Source organism: Heteronotia binoei, chromosome 7, assembly GCF_032191835.1.
Source record: "Heteronotia binoei isolate CCM8104 ecotype False Entrance Well chromosome 7, APGP_CSIRO_Hbin_v1, whole genome shotgun sequence".
Lineage (NCBI taxonomy): Eukaryota > Metazoa > Chordata > Lepidosauria > Squamata > Gekkonidae > Heteronotia > Heteronotia binoei.
The window spans coordinates 71,013,437-71,030,395 of NC_083229.1; positions in this window are offsets into that span (position 1 = coordinate 71,013,437).

The following is a 16,959-nucleotide window of genomic DNA, read 5'->3' on the forward strand; positions in this document are numbered from 1 at the left end:
GCTTGAGATTTCAGAAGAAATGCTATGCCCTGACCTTGCCAGTGCCTGGGATGCTTTCGTGCTACAAGCTGAGGCTGAAGAAGGGTCAGGTTTAGCAAGGGGCAGCTCCTTAGCCATCTTTTTTCCTGGCTTTATTATAGTCATGGTGGCTTTACCCTTGCCTTTGTCAGCATTTTTCCCATTGACTCTCACTTACACTAGTTTTGCTGGTGGAAGCTCTATGTTTTGCAGGCATCTCACTCAGTAAAGTAGAAAATATTCTACCAGCTGTGGGACGCTGACTCAAATTGCCTGCAGGAAATTCACAGCTTGACTAAATTTGACCTAGTTATGATAGCTACAAACATAGCAGTAACCAGACCCAAATGAGCCAATTTAGAAATGATACGTGTAATTTAAAATGTACAAAAGAATCTACAGAGCAGCAAGAACCCTGCTAAATTTACTAAATTGCAATTAGGCAATATTTTACAGCAGACCCCAATAACGGTTACAATACAAAGATACAACAATCAAGCCTGGACTAAACCAAAACAATCAAAAGGCAGTTACAGCTTCCCAACACACCAACCAGACCGTCATTTCTAAACCTATTCAAAAAAATTATAATAACTAAATTTAATGGGGGGGAAACACTTGACTCCAACAAGCACTGATTAGAGAAACCAACCACCAAGTTGTGCAGCAAATAATTGTGCTTCTTTTGTCCCTGCAGCTTTGGGAGCGTGGCACATGAGGCAGCTTCCTGCTACAATGGAAGCAACAAATCCCAAAGGCTCCACCACTCAGTGCAGCCAGAGAATCCCTGAAGCTGCCAGAGTTCAGCTAACCTTCTAACTTATGGAGCCCGCCAAAGCTGAAGGTAGAAGCCAAGCTGAGCAGAGCTGTGTGGAGGTAAAGGAATCTGAAAGAAGCTGAGCAGAGCTGTGAGAAACTGAATTAAACCAATCAGAGTCAAGGAATGTTGAGCTGAGCCACATGGAGCTGATGAGTCAAAGATCCAAAGAAAATCATGCTATTGGTCCACCAGATTGTTGGCCCAACAATCATGCTGTTGGCCCTGAATAGCCCCTGGTGGGCTCTGCGTCACCACTGCAAGAGCCCACCAAAACTTACAGTACCCAACCAGGCCAGCCTCTTGGGTGATGATGTGGGGCCAACCAGCACAGTTGCCTGAGGCCCCCATCTTTGCCAGTCATCAGGCAAAGTGTGGGGGAAGCCTCCTCCAGCCCACTCCTAAGCCTGTGCTGCAATCCAGTCCTTTTCAGGTGAGTCTTGGCTGTATTCAGCAAATTAGACCCTGTTCCTGTATAGGACAGTTTCCTTGGGCAAGTATATCAATAAGGTGGGTCATGAGCAAAAGGCACACACAAGATTAGAAAGGTAGAGCTGAACAGAACAAGGAGAAAGTTACTATCACAGCAAGGTAAAAATACTGCATGAGTAACAGCTCTCTCTTTTCTCAGACCAATGGCTGAATGCAGCACAGGAGACTGTAGAGAGGGAAGGTGTTTGTGTTGCTACCCCCAGCCAGCTGGGAAGTCAGAGATGCAGTACCGCTATGCCTTATCAGTTCCATTGCTTCATGGCTGTGGTGCACCAAGAAGAAGAATAGGCCAGAACCGCATGTTACTTTTCGATAGAATTACTCAATTCATAGATGATTCATTGATCTAATCCCTGATGATAAAAAGCCTTTAGCATTAATCACAGAGGGCCAGAAACTATGGAAGCAACAGTTAAATGCTTCAAGGCATGATGCTGACTACTACAGCAGAACTATAGGCTCAGGCTATGAGAAGATAGTCCTAGCAAAAGTTCTCAGCCCTTCTATCTGACATGAGGACTAAAAAAGAAACTATGTAGGCTTACACAAGACTCTAGCTGTCTTGTGGAGAGTGTCTAACTCTATGGTATAAGGATAGCATCTAAGAGAAGTCAAGATTCAACTATCTGAGAAGTCCACTCATAGCCAGGAGGATCTATGACCTTGGTTCATTTCATTTTTTTGGTAAAGATTGTGTTGTTCAAGTGTTAATTCTGGACTTGTCAACCAGTAGTCACTTCACATGTTTAAAGAGCACATGCAATCTACATCTCTAATATTTTATCAGAGATGTCATTCATCTTTCAGCCACAAGTAGAGGAGAAGAAAAATATGAAACAGCGCACATTGGTGCACTGAGGCCCATTATATGTGAGTGCACATTACATTGAAATGCAAATGTAAAACCCACAAACTCCTGAGTGTGCAGGAATGGCAGTAGTGAGGAAAACAATTCCATATCTTGTGGAGAAGAAATTAAAGGTATTGGAGAGAAAAAGAATGTGCTACATGAAGCAAAAAACAGGCCTTTTTTACTCCTGATGCCGAACATCTGGCACATTTTTGTGTTGACTCACCCAACTTAGTGAGAGAATAAGCATCTTCAGTTCTACATGAAACCTGTTCCAGACACAAGCCAGCTAAGCTGGCAGCTGTGGGAAGACCCACAGGAAACAGGGACCCTAGAAGAAAAAGTGTGGGAGTACATCCTGTGTAGACAGATAACAAGTCATAGCAAGGCTATGGGAACTTCTTCAGCACCAGTATGAGAATGACATTTCACAAGTCAAGGTCCTAGTTCTTTGTTCAAGGAAGTGGGCTTTTTAAAAAGAAATCTGTTTAGTTTGGTTTGTATAAGTGTATCTTTGAAAATAATACTTCCAACCACCCAGAGCACATAAACATTTGCTATTACCTTTTATTCTTATGAAGAGTAAGAATGGAGCTAAACAGCTCTGGGATATTATAAGACACTGTTCAGTGATTCACAGATTCCGCACCCCCCCTCCCCCAGCATATTTTTATCATGTTCATCCTCCAAGGAGATCAGAACAGCATGCAAGAATCTCCCCTCCTTCATTTTATCTTCACAACAGATCTGTGAGATAGGTTACAGTAAAAGAGCACAACTTGTAAGCCAAAATGCCCTCAAAACGAGGTGACTACGATGTTCTGGAATTAGGGGTATTTTTCTCACAAACTAGCCCAAGGTAACCTACTGTTCAGGGCTGAACAGTAATTTGAATTGGGTGTCCAAGGTAACTACCATACCACATTGGCTCTCTGTTCTGATAAGTCACCAATTCTCATTTATCTTCAAGACTGGCCAGCTCAAGCCATACTATCAGAGATTTGTCATTTTTAAAGCACAGATGGAAACTCAACTAGACTAATTTACACTAACATATTTGATGGTATCATAGCATTGCATGCCGTTCACCTTCTCCCCTCCCATCTGAGAGTGAATTCCCCATTCTCTCAGCATAGTGTAGAACAGGAGACTCTAATCTGGAGAACTGTGTTTGATTTCCCCGCTTCTTCATATGAGGTCTGCAGGGTGACCTCTCAGAACTCTCATGGCTCCACCTAACTCAAAAGGTGCCCAGGTTCAGCACCAGGGTTTCTGGCACCCCAAGTCCCCAGCCCCACCCCACCCCTGCAGCAGCAATGGCAGCACAGCAAGGGAGACATCTCTCAGTGCCTCCAAGTGCACCATGTGCCATCCAGCCGCTCTCACCTTCCCCGGGTCTGTGCTTCGGAAGGCAAAAGCAACCAGGCAGCATATGCACTTCACAGAGTCTGTCTTCCCTGGGCTTTGGAAGCACAGACCCAGGGAAGGCAAAGTGGCCAGGTGGCATGTGCACTCCACAGCATCTGCCTTCAGAAGAACAGATCTGGGGAAAGCAAAAGTGACCGGGTGGCACATGTACAATGCACTCCACAGAGCCTGCCTTCTCTTGAAGAAGGCAGACTCCAAGGAGTGCATGTGCCACCGCAGCCTGCACTGCCCTATCACTCTCACCTTCTCAAGAGGGGCAAGGTGGCACAAGCACTCCAAGACATGTGCAGCCGGGTCGGCCTGCTCCCATGGCCAAGTGGCACCCTAAACAGGTGCCTACCTGGCCTACTTGGATACACTGGCCCTGAAGGTGCCTCTTGTGGGGAGAGGAAGGGAATGTGATTGTAAGCCACTTTGAGACTCTTTGAAGTAGAGAAAAGTGGGGTATAAAACCCCTACTCTTTCACTTTTCATCTACTCTCCCCTAAACTATATCTTATAAACTTTTCTCTTGTCTTTTTGTACAGAGAACAATGTAAGTCTGTGTTGAAAGACTTTATCAACAGTGTTACGTAACCAACATTAATAGCAGTAAAAGGGATAATGCCTCATGAACATCAAAGAATTTAACTGATTTTGCAATGTGATCTTCAGACAAATGCTCTGTCGGCAGACAGATCAGCAATAGGAGCTGTGATCAGAGGAAGCCAACCACCAACTTCTGTTCTAGGAATTTGCTTTCACTACCTGTTTTTCCTGTAGATCCTGAAACTTTCTGCTAACAGAGACATCCCACCAGAGCACACAATTGTATCAGAAATTAGAAGCAGAGGGCAGAGAGGAAAATGATAGCACAGTTATTTCCTGCCTTGTGGGGGCTTCCTGCATAGGGTAAAAGGACTAGCAAGTGCAGTGGCTATTGGTTTTATAACAGGAACTCCCAAGGAAGTAAAACAGCCTGTAGCTATGTAGTGATCCCTTTCTGGAAGACCTTAGCATGAAAGGAAAATGATTTCACACACATTATTGTTTGAGGAAGTTATCAGAAGATGGACTTGTAGCAATCTGATTTCCCTTCCACCTGACACTTTTTCCTATAGTCTAACTGCTAGAATGTACAAATACAAAATCTAACACATCAATTTTATTAATTTGCATTCTTCATTTAAAAATATATATCTATCTTTCTCCCAAGTATCTCAGTAACCAAGACAGGTAACAACAATAAAGAACTGCATAAAACAAACTTTTAAAAATAACTGATATAAAAACATTTTTGTAAATCACCTTATGCCACCCACACTTATTATCCTTCTGCCTGAGAACAGACTGTTCCTGGAGGTCTCAGGATCAGCTCTGTTTTTCAGCCTTGACAGCAAGCCAGAAGGATAAGAGTCCCCTGGACTACTTCTAAAAAGAGGCTGTTGTAAAGGCCACTGAAAAGCCATTAAAAAGGCTCTAGCCTGGGCTGTTGCCAAATGCACCATGGACAAGGAGATGCATTTGGCAACTGGCAGTAGATCCCAATGGGAAGAATGAAGCTGCAGCATGGGAATATGCAGGCATAAGGGGACCTTCAAGTATATGGGCCTGGGTCATCAAAGGCCATCCCCCAGGGGCCTGGAGATCTCCCAACATTGCAACTGTTCTCCAGACCACAAGATCAGTTCCCGTGCAGCAACTAGCTGCTTTGGAGACTGGACTCTACGGCATTATACCCTGCTAAAGTCCCTCCCTCTTCAAACCCCACTTCTCAAGATTTCAACCCTCAAATCCCCAGGTATTTCCCAATCTGGAATAGGCAACTCTAGCTTTAAAGGTCAGCACCAGCACTTTAAATTGGACATGGAAACTAACCAGCATCCAGTAAAAGGACCTCAGAATAAGAATGACATGCCCTGACATGGATAGCCCAGGCAAGCCAGATCGCAACAGATCTGGGAAGCAGGGCTGACTCTGACAAGTACCTGGATGGGAGACCTCCTTAGAATACCAGCAGTCAGGAGGTCGGGACAGGATTTATTTAGCCACTTCTCTGAATATCTTCCATGCCCCAGTAGGGGTAATTTATCAGAGGTCGCCATGGCTTCCAGGTACACACACACACAAATTACAAAAATACTCCCAAAAAAGGAGTGACATGATTCCACCAACTATCTCCAGATGGCAAAAACTGAAATCAAGCCATTGATAGCAACAATATTTGCAAAACATGATACATCCCATACATTTCTTCACCCTCCTGATCAGATGATTCATTAATTTAGCTTGTATTCAAGGGCATCTAACATTTATCTGAAAGTTTAATACATACTACAACTAGCAGGTAAATAAATATTCATTTCACTATGAATGAGTTCAGGTTTGGTGTGCAGAGAATATGTGCTGTTAAATATACCAGCTAAAAATGGAAAGTTCTCTTGCAACTACAATGAAGTATGGAAAATTGGGGAGCATCTTTGAAAGCCTTATTTGATTCCCTTAAAACTGATGGGAAGTACTCTGGAGGCATAAATAGAACACAGATGTTTGAAAATGCATTTTAATGTTCTGTTGGACATATTATCCTACTGGGAGGTTGCTTCTCCTCTCTGGGGACATTCCAAAGAGAGCCAGCTGATTGTCTTATATTGAAACAACATGTCCAAGATAAGTTCCAGCAGAAAGAAACTAACGCAGGGCTACTCAGACCAAACATAAATCACAAACCTAAGAGGCCATTTATCTCCCTTCGTTATTCTCTTCCTCTTTCTTCTCCCTTTCCCCTCCAATCTACTCAAGAGCTCCCAACAACAGAGTAGTAGGTCACTGACAGCCAAACATGATTATTGGGCACTCAACCCTATTCCCAAGAGCTACACAGATGGATGCTGGATGGAAAGGCTGTATCTTTGAGCACTAGACACCATTCTTTTCAAGAAGGGATTAAGAGAAACTTCAGTGTAGTCTGATCTTCTGCCCTGTCTTTAAAACATTCTTATTTCCCTGAAAGTTCAGATTTTTAACACTATTTTACAAACAATTTTGAATAAAAAAATCTAGTGCAGATGGAACAAGTGTAGCTAAAACCATCTACTTTACACTATTAAAAAGCTGACTGAACCATTAACCATTTTTATTACAAGAAGGCCCGCCCCATCTTATCTCCCAGTGTGATCCTTAAGGGCCAAACAAGAAGCAATAAGGTTTTTTAAGGCTAAAATTAGCTGTTGGGACCACAGCATTGTGGGAGCAGAGCGGGAATTAACTCTTTTCCCCAGTGCTTCAGTTGCCTTGCTGACCTAATAGCAGCTCAAGGTGGCAATTAGGGTCAGGAAAATGGTAAAGAGGAATCAGTTAAATTTCTCTCCCCCAACAATATGACCCCATCCCATTCCTCTATATTGCTATTTTCCATCATCTTAAAAGATGCACAAAATCCTAACCCACATGAATCTCCCAATTTACATCTAGTTTGACTCAATACCCGTTCTGAAGGCTATGATATTTTATCATGTCCCAGAAGGCCTCTATAGATTATGGAGACAATCCCTCAATTAACAATTCTTTTATTGCTCTTATTTACTTTATTTGCATTATCAAAGAAGCTACAAACATCACTACCTAGTTGGGTGCCTTTGGGTGATTAGGTTTAAACGTTTAATTACATAAGGGATTTAATTACAAAAGGGGTTTTGTTTTAGACTAAGTTTTACTTGGATGTTTTGTTTTGCAACTTTTCAATCACCTAAGCATGTAAAGGGTGGGGGGGAACCCTCAGTGTTATGATAAACTATGGCCAATCTAGAGTGCAATTTGCCGAGGGTTAATAAAGGAATTTATAATCTGGTTTCAAAAGCAGGACCAAAACACCCATTGCATCTCCAGACCAAACATTAGCTCTTCTCTACTCACTCAATATAATATTCCAGGAAACATGATTGCCCCTGGGATTCACATTTGTGCATAAAGCAACTTGGGTGGGAAGAACATATACTGTTTACTTCCCTAACACTGTCTGTTTACACTTCACAGTGGGAAAGCCCCCTGTGGAAAAAGCACACAGATATTTCACACACACATACACACCCTTAGACAAAGTTTAGGAAAAGTCTGTAGGGACCTATAGATCATACACTATAAATCAAGGCATCACAATTGTAAACATATATACTATGTGAAATGGGAACTAACCATTGCTTACAAATACACAGACATAGACACAGCTGTAGGGGATAAAAGTGAAGGGATAAATCACCAGCTGAGAATAACCAGGGTCTTTTCCTCCACTCCCTCCTTTTCAGGAGTCATCAAATGTATCACACAAAATGATTATAGCTATTTGACATCTACATTACTTGTGGCTCTTCGCAGTACAATGATTACTGTAAAATAACACAGTACATTCGAAAAATGGCTATATTGTTTTGTGCAATTTTAGGGTTTGTTCTAACTTTGTTTTATCTTTCTTATACTGTTTGTGTTTTTATGCTGTTTGTCCAAAGTTAACCTGAAAGAGAAGTTCTGACAACTTAAGGAACAGCATTGCTACACCCCACAGTACCCAACTAAGAACAGGAACATCATAGCCAGAGTTCTTGTTTTCTGAAAATGGGAGCAGAAAATGCCAAGAAAATGGCATCAGCAGATGTCAAGGTAACTAGTCTACCAGTGGTTATGGCAACAGGAACTAGAAGCTTGTGTGGGAGACCAGGGAGATGAGTGAGTCTGACAGGCCCTGCTGGTATTTGGAAGCATTGAAGTCTCAATAACACAGGAGTGAGGAAGATTCACTTCACAAGTCATCTGGAAAGAGAGTCTGCAAATCACAGAGGAGGAAGAGAGTGATATAAATTCTGCCCTCTCAGAGTACAGGGGCAAGAAAAGTTACTGGGCATGGGATGTGAGAAAAAGACCCCTAATTCCACAACATCATAGTCACCCGTTTGGTTGCCAGGGTGCCTGGAGACTCAACTCACACATCTGCCAGGAGAACGTGGGTTTTGTCTACCAAACTGGAAGGGACTTATGAGTACTAATAGCCACAACGTTGCAACAGCACTTCATGTCTCTCAAAGAGTACTAACCAAGAGAACAGATGGTTTCTAGTCACTTCGTGCAATCCCCATCTCGGCCGTTGTAGCGGAAGAAGGTGCACTGCCAGGAACTGCCCAGGCAAGCGGTTTCCAGCCTCGACCATAGAATCCATCTTGGGAGGCTAACACCACCAGCTGCTATCTTCCTGCAGTGCCACACTCCATCACAGCATAAAGCCATCGAGCTTATCTTAGGCATGGATCCTGCCAGACCGCCTAAGCCTTTGTCTAACGGAACCCAAGACAAAGACTGGTGCCAATAGAAGACTGAAGAGGAGGAAGAACATCTTCACATAGAGCCAAGTGTCTTTGTCTAGACCGGGTGTTACCTTAGGTAGCAATTTGGCCATCTATTGTTTGTTTATTTATTTATTTATTTATTTATTTATTTCATTTATATCCCGCCCTCCCCCACCTTGGCAGGCTCATGTCACCTTTTTAGATAAGTTTGATAGTTTTAATCACTCCCACCCCAATCATTTCTCCCATTCTTTCCCTTAATCTTATCCTGGAGCCTCCCACTTGGGCCCATTGTTACCTGGAAGTCCAATCAGGTAACCAGGGCCAAGGCAGCTCATTGGCCAGGTATGGGCATCCAATCAGGTGCTCCCAATAAACTGGCTATTGGCTACCGCATAAGTCCAGCCCTTATGGTCATTGCGGAGCCTCCCCTTTTTCTGAGGTCATGTACCAGCTGACCACTGTCATCCGCCCCTGTACCTCCCATCTCCTAAGGGCTCAAGGTAGTCCTTATAACCTGTGACCCAGCTCCCCACAGGTGTGCATCTAGCAGTACCCCAGTTCGGCTGTCTAGATACATCCCCGATTCCTGATCAGTTGAGGGTCCCTTCCACCTAGTCCTTGTTCGTCGCCATTGGAGCCTTACTTGAAGACTACGATTGGAAATTATCACCCTGTTTGTCCATCCTTGTGGTGTCTCTGCATTTCTTTCTATTTTTATTAGGACTGGATGTGTGTTGTATGTATTCATTACCTTGTATGTGTGTTCTATATTTTTCTGGAATAAAATTTTAATTGTTTTACTTAATTAGTGTCCTTGGCAAATTTAAGCAATAATTTCTGGACGTGTATCCTGTATGCATAGATTCTAGATCCTTTTTAATCCAGGTGCCACCTGTCAATTCCCCCAGCCTCGTTTTGAGGGCATTTTGGCTTACAAGGATGATCTGCAGGAGGCTACCAGCACACCACCTATGCTGCTTAAATTGATTATATAAATATATTGTTGGATTTATTACTGCGGACTTTACTTGGGAATCACCTTAGGCAAACTTTTGGTATAGAAACACATTAAAGGTGGGGGGGGGAGCATTACACACTCTAGGGCTTAGCTGAGATTGAATGCTGAAGTTTAGTATGACAAGGTCTTTCCCTCAAAGATTTCAAATCCAATGCCCAAACAAGACTCCCAGTTCTGGAATTAGTCTCAAAACCTAGAGAAGAGGGAGCCTTCCTTCAACAGAATTTTCAGGTAAACATATATACAAGGAAGGATGTCTCTTTTCAGCTTTACATCTTCAAACAGCTCCATTCACACCCATATGAGGAAAGTGAAAATTGAGACCTTAAGTGATTTCTTTGAGACTAAATGAAAAATCAGTGGTAATGGTGGCTAATTCAAGTTTTAAAGCTCCTAATTCTTTGTCAAGTATTCAGTTAATTAGATATGAACTGTAAATGCATAGCTATACTGTGAACACTGGAATTAACTGAACAAAGCAGGAGTCAAGCTGCACCTTTAAGATCAGTTTGGTGTAGTGGTTAAGTGTGCGGACTCTTATCTGTGAGAACCGGGTTTGATTCCCCACTCCTCCACTTGCACCTGCCAGCATGGCCTTGGGTCAGCCATAGCTCTGGCAGAGGTTGTCCTTGAAAGGGCAGCTGCTGGGAGAGCCCTCTCCAGCCTCACCCACCTCACAGGGTGTCTGTTGTGGGGGTGGAAGGTAAAGGAGATTGTGAGCCGCTCTGAGATTCTTTGGAGTGGAGGGCAGGATATAAATCCAATATCTTCTTCTTCTATTCAGAACATAAGCTTTCCTGTGCTCTCTAAGCACACTTCATCAGACAAGGGGATCTGTGGAATTAATTAGAAGGCCCAAGACCAAGATGTATTTTTGCAAGCTGAGGAGGGAGTTTCCATTCTCAGCTGACAAAAACAATCATGCTGGTTAAAACTAAGGTGGCATTGCATGCTTCAAAGTGCACCCTCCCTTTTTAAGCCTTTCTTTTTCTAACACAGGATCTGAAGTCATGCTATTGTCACCAGAGTTTGGCAGGTGCTCAGTCACTGATACCATGGCAGCAGGCGTGTGCCTGGTGCCAGTCCTTATTGTCGTGGCAGCCACAGCACTGTATGAAGAAGGATCCTGCAGGATACAGGACAATACTGGGAAGGAAAAGGAGGGAATCCTCGACCTTGGGGCAGGGCCTTGTGGCAGACTATTGAACCCTGTGTCTCAGCAAGCCACTAGGAGTTTTTTAAAAAGTCTTGGAAGCTGCAGAGGTTGCAGATAAAGACAAAGGATTCTATCATGTAGGAAGTACAATCCAACACAAAGAAATATGCTTTGTTTTCAGAGATAAAATAACCACAGAGCATTCCTTTAGGGTCAGGGGAACTATAGGCATCCTTCATGGAGACTGATGACCACAGGGGAGAAAGTAAAAAACAAACAAAACAGATGCATACTTGAGAGCAGGTAATACATTTCCAAGCAAGAAACAGACTTGAAAAACATTACAATTTTTACTTGGGGAAGAAATTCTGTAGCGGGGGAATGATTAAAAGATCTACATAAATTCCTTAATACAGTTTCCCACTGTCCACTTTGAATCTTTCTGCCTTATGAATCGGTTTCCAAATGCTGGGACAGCCCACATATGCTCACAGGGAAATAAGGTATTCCCTTACTTTGACTTATTCTTTGTTTACATTAGTTGTTTCAGGTAGAATGCAGATAGAAAATAATATAGAAATAAAATGAAATCTCACAAAATTTCTTTGTCAAATTGCTGCCTCAAAATTCATCATTAGGAATAAAATTTAACACCAGAAGTTTTAAAATTTGCCTTATTACATAACTGAATGATTACATAATTGAATGGTCCATCAACATCAGCACTGTCATCAAAGTTAGCACTGTCTCCTGAGTCTGGCAGCTGTTTTCAACCTACTTTTGAGTAGATCAGCAACCGCCTAAGGTAGTTGAGGCTGCAGAGTTACACTGTAGACATTTAATGCCACAAACAATGCAACACACTATTAATGACTTCTCTCCCTAGATTCTCTGAATGGCTAGAACAATATCAATGCTAAATTTGTGGAATGGTTTCACAGTGTTTAAAAAATTAAATAATTCATCAGATGTTTTAACATAACTCTTTTAAGACCCATCTCTGAATGGTTAACACTTCAAGGTGTTGCTCTTGACCTTTGAAGCCCTGTATGGTTTAGGAACAACATACCTTCTCTTCAGGTAGTTTCATCTGTTCCATTCTATTGCCATTTTCTGCCAGAGGGCAAAGACTTTTCTGGGGGTTTTGGCATTTCTCCAATGATCCCTCCTTCCTGTTAAATGTTTTAATTGCTTTTAAAAAAATGTCTTTGTACATGTTTTAATTCTTTTTAATTTGTTTTCATCATGTGTGCTGGGGGCTGTTTTAAAGGTTTTAAAATGTGCCAGAAAATGGCAACAGAATGGGACAGGTGAAACTACCTGAAGAGAAAGTGCCAGAGCTTTAGTGTCATAACTGAGAAGGCCCTTTCCTTGTCACCCATCTAGCCTTAGAAGGTAGGGGCACACAAAACAGCACATCCTAAGATGACTGTAGTTGTTGCACAGGCTGATAAAGTAGTAAGTGGTCCTACAGGTATTGTTAGCCACCTTGATGGCCCTTATGAGGACAAAAAGGCAGGAAATAAATTTTCTAAAATAAATACATTTATCCCCACAATTTCCATGTACCTACAGCTTCACCATTCCCTGGTCTCCTCCTCATCCTCACCACCGCACCATACACAGCCATTGCAGAAGCAGCTAAGACTTGATTCAGCAAACCATGTTAACTTTATTACTTACCCCTCTAAATTTGTGGCAATATTGTCATACAAGCTTTAAAAGAGACACAATGAAAGACTAATGGCCCCAATTTAAACAAAATTAGGATTCTATAAGTGGTTCATAGCTTTCCAGCCATTCCTATGGTACACTTTAAAAAAATGGCCTCCTCTCTCTCTTTATATCTCTTTTCCCCCCTAGTAATAAAAAAAACCAATTATTTTCTTGACTGTTCATCAGATCTTCTGTGAATTTATTCTAGTCATTTTAGAAAAAAGGCAAGGGGGGATGTGGCATTGGCTTTTTGACTGTGGTTTTTTTATTTCCATAAACCTTACAGCACAAGAATGCATGAGATATTTACACAAATCTTTCCACAATTCCTGTGGCCTTGAGAAGGATTGCATTTGCATGAGTTCACCACTGTGGTTGTTTTGTGCTTTCTCAGCATCATTGCCAGAGACAAGGAGCTACCAAGATTTTTCTCCTTCTCCTTCTCTTTCTTTCCTACATCAAATAATTGCTGAACAGAATAATTAATGGTATTAGAAGAACTAGCTCAACATTTCTGTTGCCCATTCACAAAGGGTTAATGTTTTATTTATCTATCTCTAACATTGATATGTTAAGAAGAAACTCAAGTGAAAAATGGGATTGCCCCATTTGATTCTCAGAACATCACTGCTATATTGGGCTGTGAGATAATAGCTGGCCCACGATTACTCAATGAGCTTATTGGCAGACGGGAAATTTTTAATCCTGACAGTCGTTCTGTTTTGAATCAAGATGATATGGATACAACAATGTGCACAAGTCCTGAAGAATTTTCATTCCTTAATTCATTCACCTATTATTTGATTTATTTTGAGTCCCAGTAGAGCAACTCTGCTGAAGCTAAGCATGTATGGATTTGACTAAAAGGAGCCCTCCTGGGAGTCCTACACAATCCACAGTGAGTTTTATTTATTTATTTATTGCACTTGCATCCCGCCCTCCCATTTAGAAAGACGGCATGCAAATGCAGTAAGTACATAAAATCCTAAACCTGTGTGTTTATTCATTAAATGTGCAAAATCCAGCCTCTCCATAACTTATCAACTATTGCAACTTATCAGTCCTCAAAGTTTTGCTGTCAAATAATATCTTTCACAAAGAATTGGTAAAGAGAATTACTGTGCCTTAAATTCAGCAAGAGGAGACCTCTTCCAATCACAGTGCTGTGATGCAAAAGAACTACACCCTGCCATGCTATATGCTACTGTTGCCACAATGTGACAAAGTCAGAGTCCAATAGCACCTTTAAGACCAAAGAAGTTTTATTCAGGACGTGAGCTTTCATGTTTTGGTGGCCCTACAGTAGGCAGAAGGTGGGATAAAAATGTTGTAAATAAATAAATACAGAGAGCTAATGATAGTCTGCAAAGCACTGTTCAGAACATAGCAATGAAATGGTCTCTGCCCACAATTTATAATCTTTGTGTAGATTTGCAGGGGTGTGGCAAGAAGAAAAGTTTGCTGTAAAGCAGCTGCCATTCATTTCCAAAGGGGATTTGCAGAGCAGAAGTTTCTGGACTGCCAGAAGAATATTACATTTCTGAGAGCTTATCAAAATGAACTGCTAAAAGTGGTGGAAAATAACATAGCTATGTCAGATCTGCGCTCAGTTAAACCAACATCTCTGCTCTTTCTATAGATATTTTTACTAACCTCTAAAGAAAGTGCATGGATTGGCTTGTCAAAAGACTCATTCACAGCAATCCTGTTAAAATGATTGCTGATACATAAGTAATCTTATGTTCACCTAAGCCTAGTGCATGAGAGTGGAGTCAGAACCACTGCATTAAAATGGAAGGTCATATCCAAAGTGTGTTATATTTATAAAAGTAAGTTTCTACACACTTTTCCTTGTTGTTCCAAAAAGACAAGTAAATTAAAGATGACCAGAAACCTAAAACATTAAAAACATTCACAAAATAAAACACCATTAGAACCACTCAGGGAAAAGCCCATCTAAACCATATAGCCTTACACTGCCTTCTGAACTGGATGAAGGAACATCCAAGAAAAGACCACAAACAGGTTCATTCATATACTCCTTGGACGCACAGTTCATTTTCTATCTGGCCTAATACCTCAAACTGCATTTTGGCATGTCCATAGTAAAACTGACATTTGAGAGCTTATGCATGTCAGTGCAGATTCAGCAAACTACCACATAATCCACTTTAATCACTGATAAGGGCTTTCTGAATTTCATTTTGCTTGTTCCTGGAAAACATAAATTACTCCTTCACTACAGGTCCAACAGACAAGGAACAAAAACCACAGACAAAAGTGAAAAGCCATGGACCTGAGAGTTCTGTGAGTTAACCATGATACTGTGTTTGCATGGGTTCTGCACTCAGCCCCAGGTTAAGAGAGACAGCATATATTCAGCTCTGAGAATTCCTCACAAAGGAAAGGCTTGATTCTCTTTTTTTAAAATGTTCATGGTGGCCTACCTGAATTATACTGCACCCATTTCCATGTGGTTTTCCCTACAAGTTATCTGCAAGGCTGAAATCTGATGATGTTTGTGAATTTATCTTATGTACTTTACAAACAAGGTGAACCCACAAATCCATTCCATTGTGAGTATTTCTACACAAAATTTGCTTCATAAGGCAAGAAGGTATGTGATTAGAAAAGCAACTGTTAGCATTTTAAATATCAGGAAGAAAGCTATCTTTTAAAAAGCAGACATACAACATTGGGGAATCTGGAAAACTAGATCAATTGCCACAGCAAACAGTCAACTGTCTTATTACAATTTCAGTTATCTTGTTGTATTTTATAGTATCCACACACACACATTTAACTGCTTAGTATGGTCCACATATGAAAGCATTTAAGAGACAGTTACTTGCCTTACAACTCAGGCTGAGACATTATAGTGCCTTGCAGAAAATGTTGAAATTGTAAGCTTATGGCACACAGAAGTGTCAAAATTAAGGCAACATTTAGTACAGCTATTTACTATTTCAGTACTTCTGAGGTCTTCTGAAAAGCACCAGGATTGGTAAGAATGAAAGCAGATATCCTGAGGTACTACAAAAATGTGCTGTGTGATGGAGAAATCATTTAATTTCCTCTGCTTGTCATCGTTGAAGTTGTGCTTGACTTTGCTGTTGACAGTTCAGCAAGTGTAGCAGTAAATCTACCTGCTGGAAAGCACTTTGTTTCATCAGTTTACTCATGAATATTCTATTGGTACTTTCTGTAGGTGCAGTTGGCTTACCTAGTAACTTGAGCAAACTCAGGTCTAGCCTTACCAGTGGGCTGTCTTGAGTAATGTTTTGCAGGGAGCCAACCCAGGGGAAAGACCTGATGTAGGTGCAGGGCTATATTCACATAAATCATACTGAATCATATGAAGCAGCTTTATAATAAACTGAATAAATGATTCATCTAGCTTAGCACTGTACCCCCTGACAGCAGCTCTCCAAAGAGTTTCCAGCCCTGCTACCCAACAGCCTTTTAACTGGAGATGACAGGGCTTAAACCTGTGTGCAGAACATGTAAGATCAGGTACTGAAAACTGAATGTATGTGCCCAGAATCTGGAAAGCCCAGAATGTGGTAATGTCCATAATCTCCAGAGTCTGAACATACTTTTTAAAAACACTGAATTTGGCTTGTTATTTCTGTCTCTGCAAAGATTCCTTGTTTGTTCTGGAAAAATATCAGCTATCCAAAAATAACTAGAGCAAAAGTAGCAGTACAGCTGAATTGGTAATTGATAAATGCGGTTCCTAGAATGTGGGTTCATGTTTTTGGCTAAGGATAGGTCCGATTAATTCTTTTTTAAAAAAGTTTTCAAAAAGGAAGATTTTCAGTTGCACTACTGGGAACTGATTTATTACTGTCTAGTTTCTGAGGATAGTTCCCCAGATGGCAAAGGGTGTGATCTTTATTGTATTCCATTCTCCCTCCACACATGTTCAGACGTCAGAGATTTTTATTGCAAATCCCTGCTGGTTTTGACCTTCATGTTCCAAATCTTTTCCCCCACTAAATTTCCCTCCCATGGCTGGCCACAATTTTAGCATCTCATTCTCACCCTCTTCAGTAAGGACATGCGGTGTTACCCATGACTGACATTAATGCCATTGTGTGAGTCATTTGTGAACACAGCGCCATAATTCCCAAAGAACCAAATGAT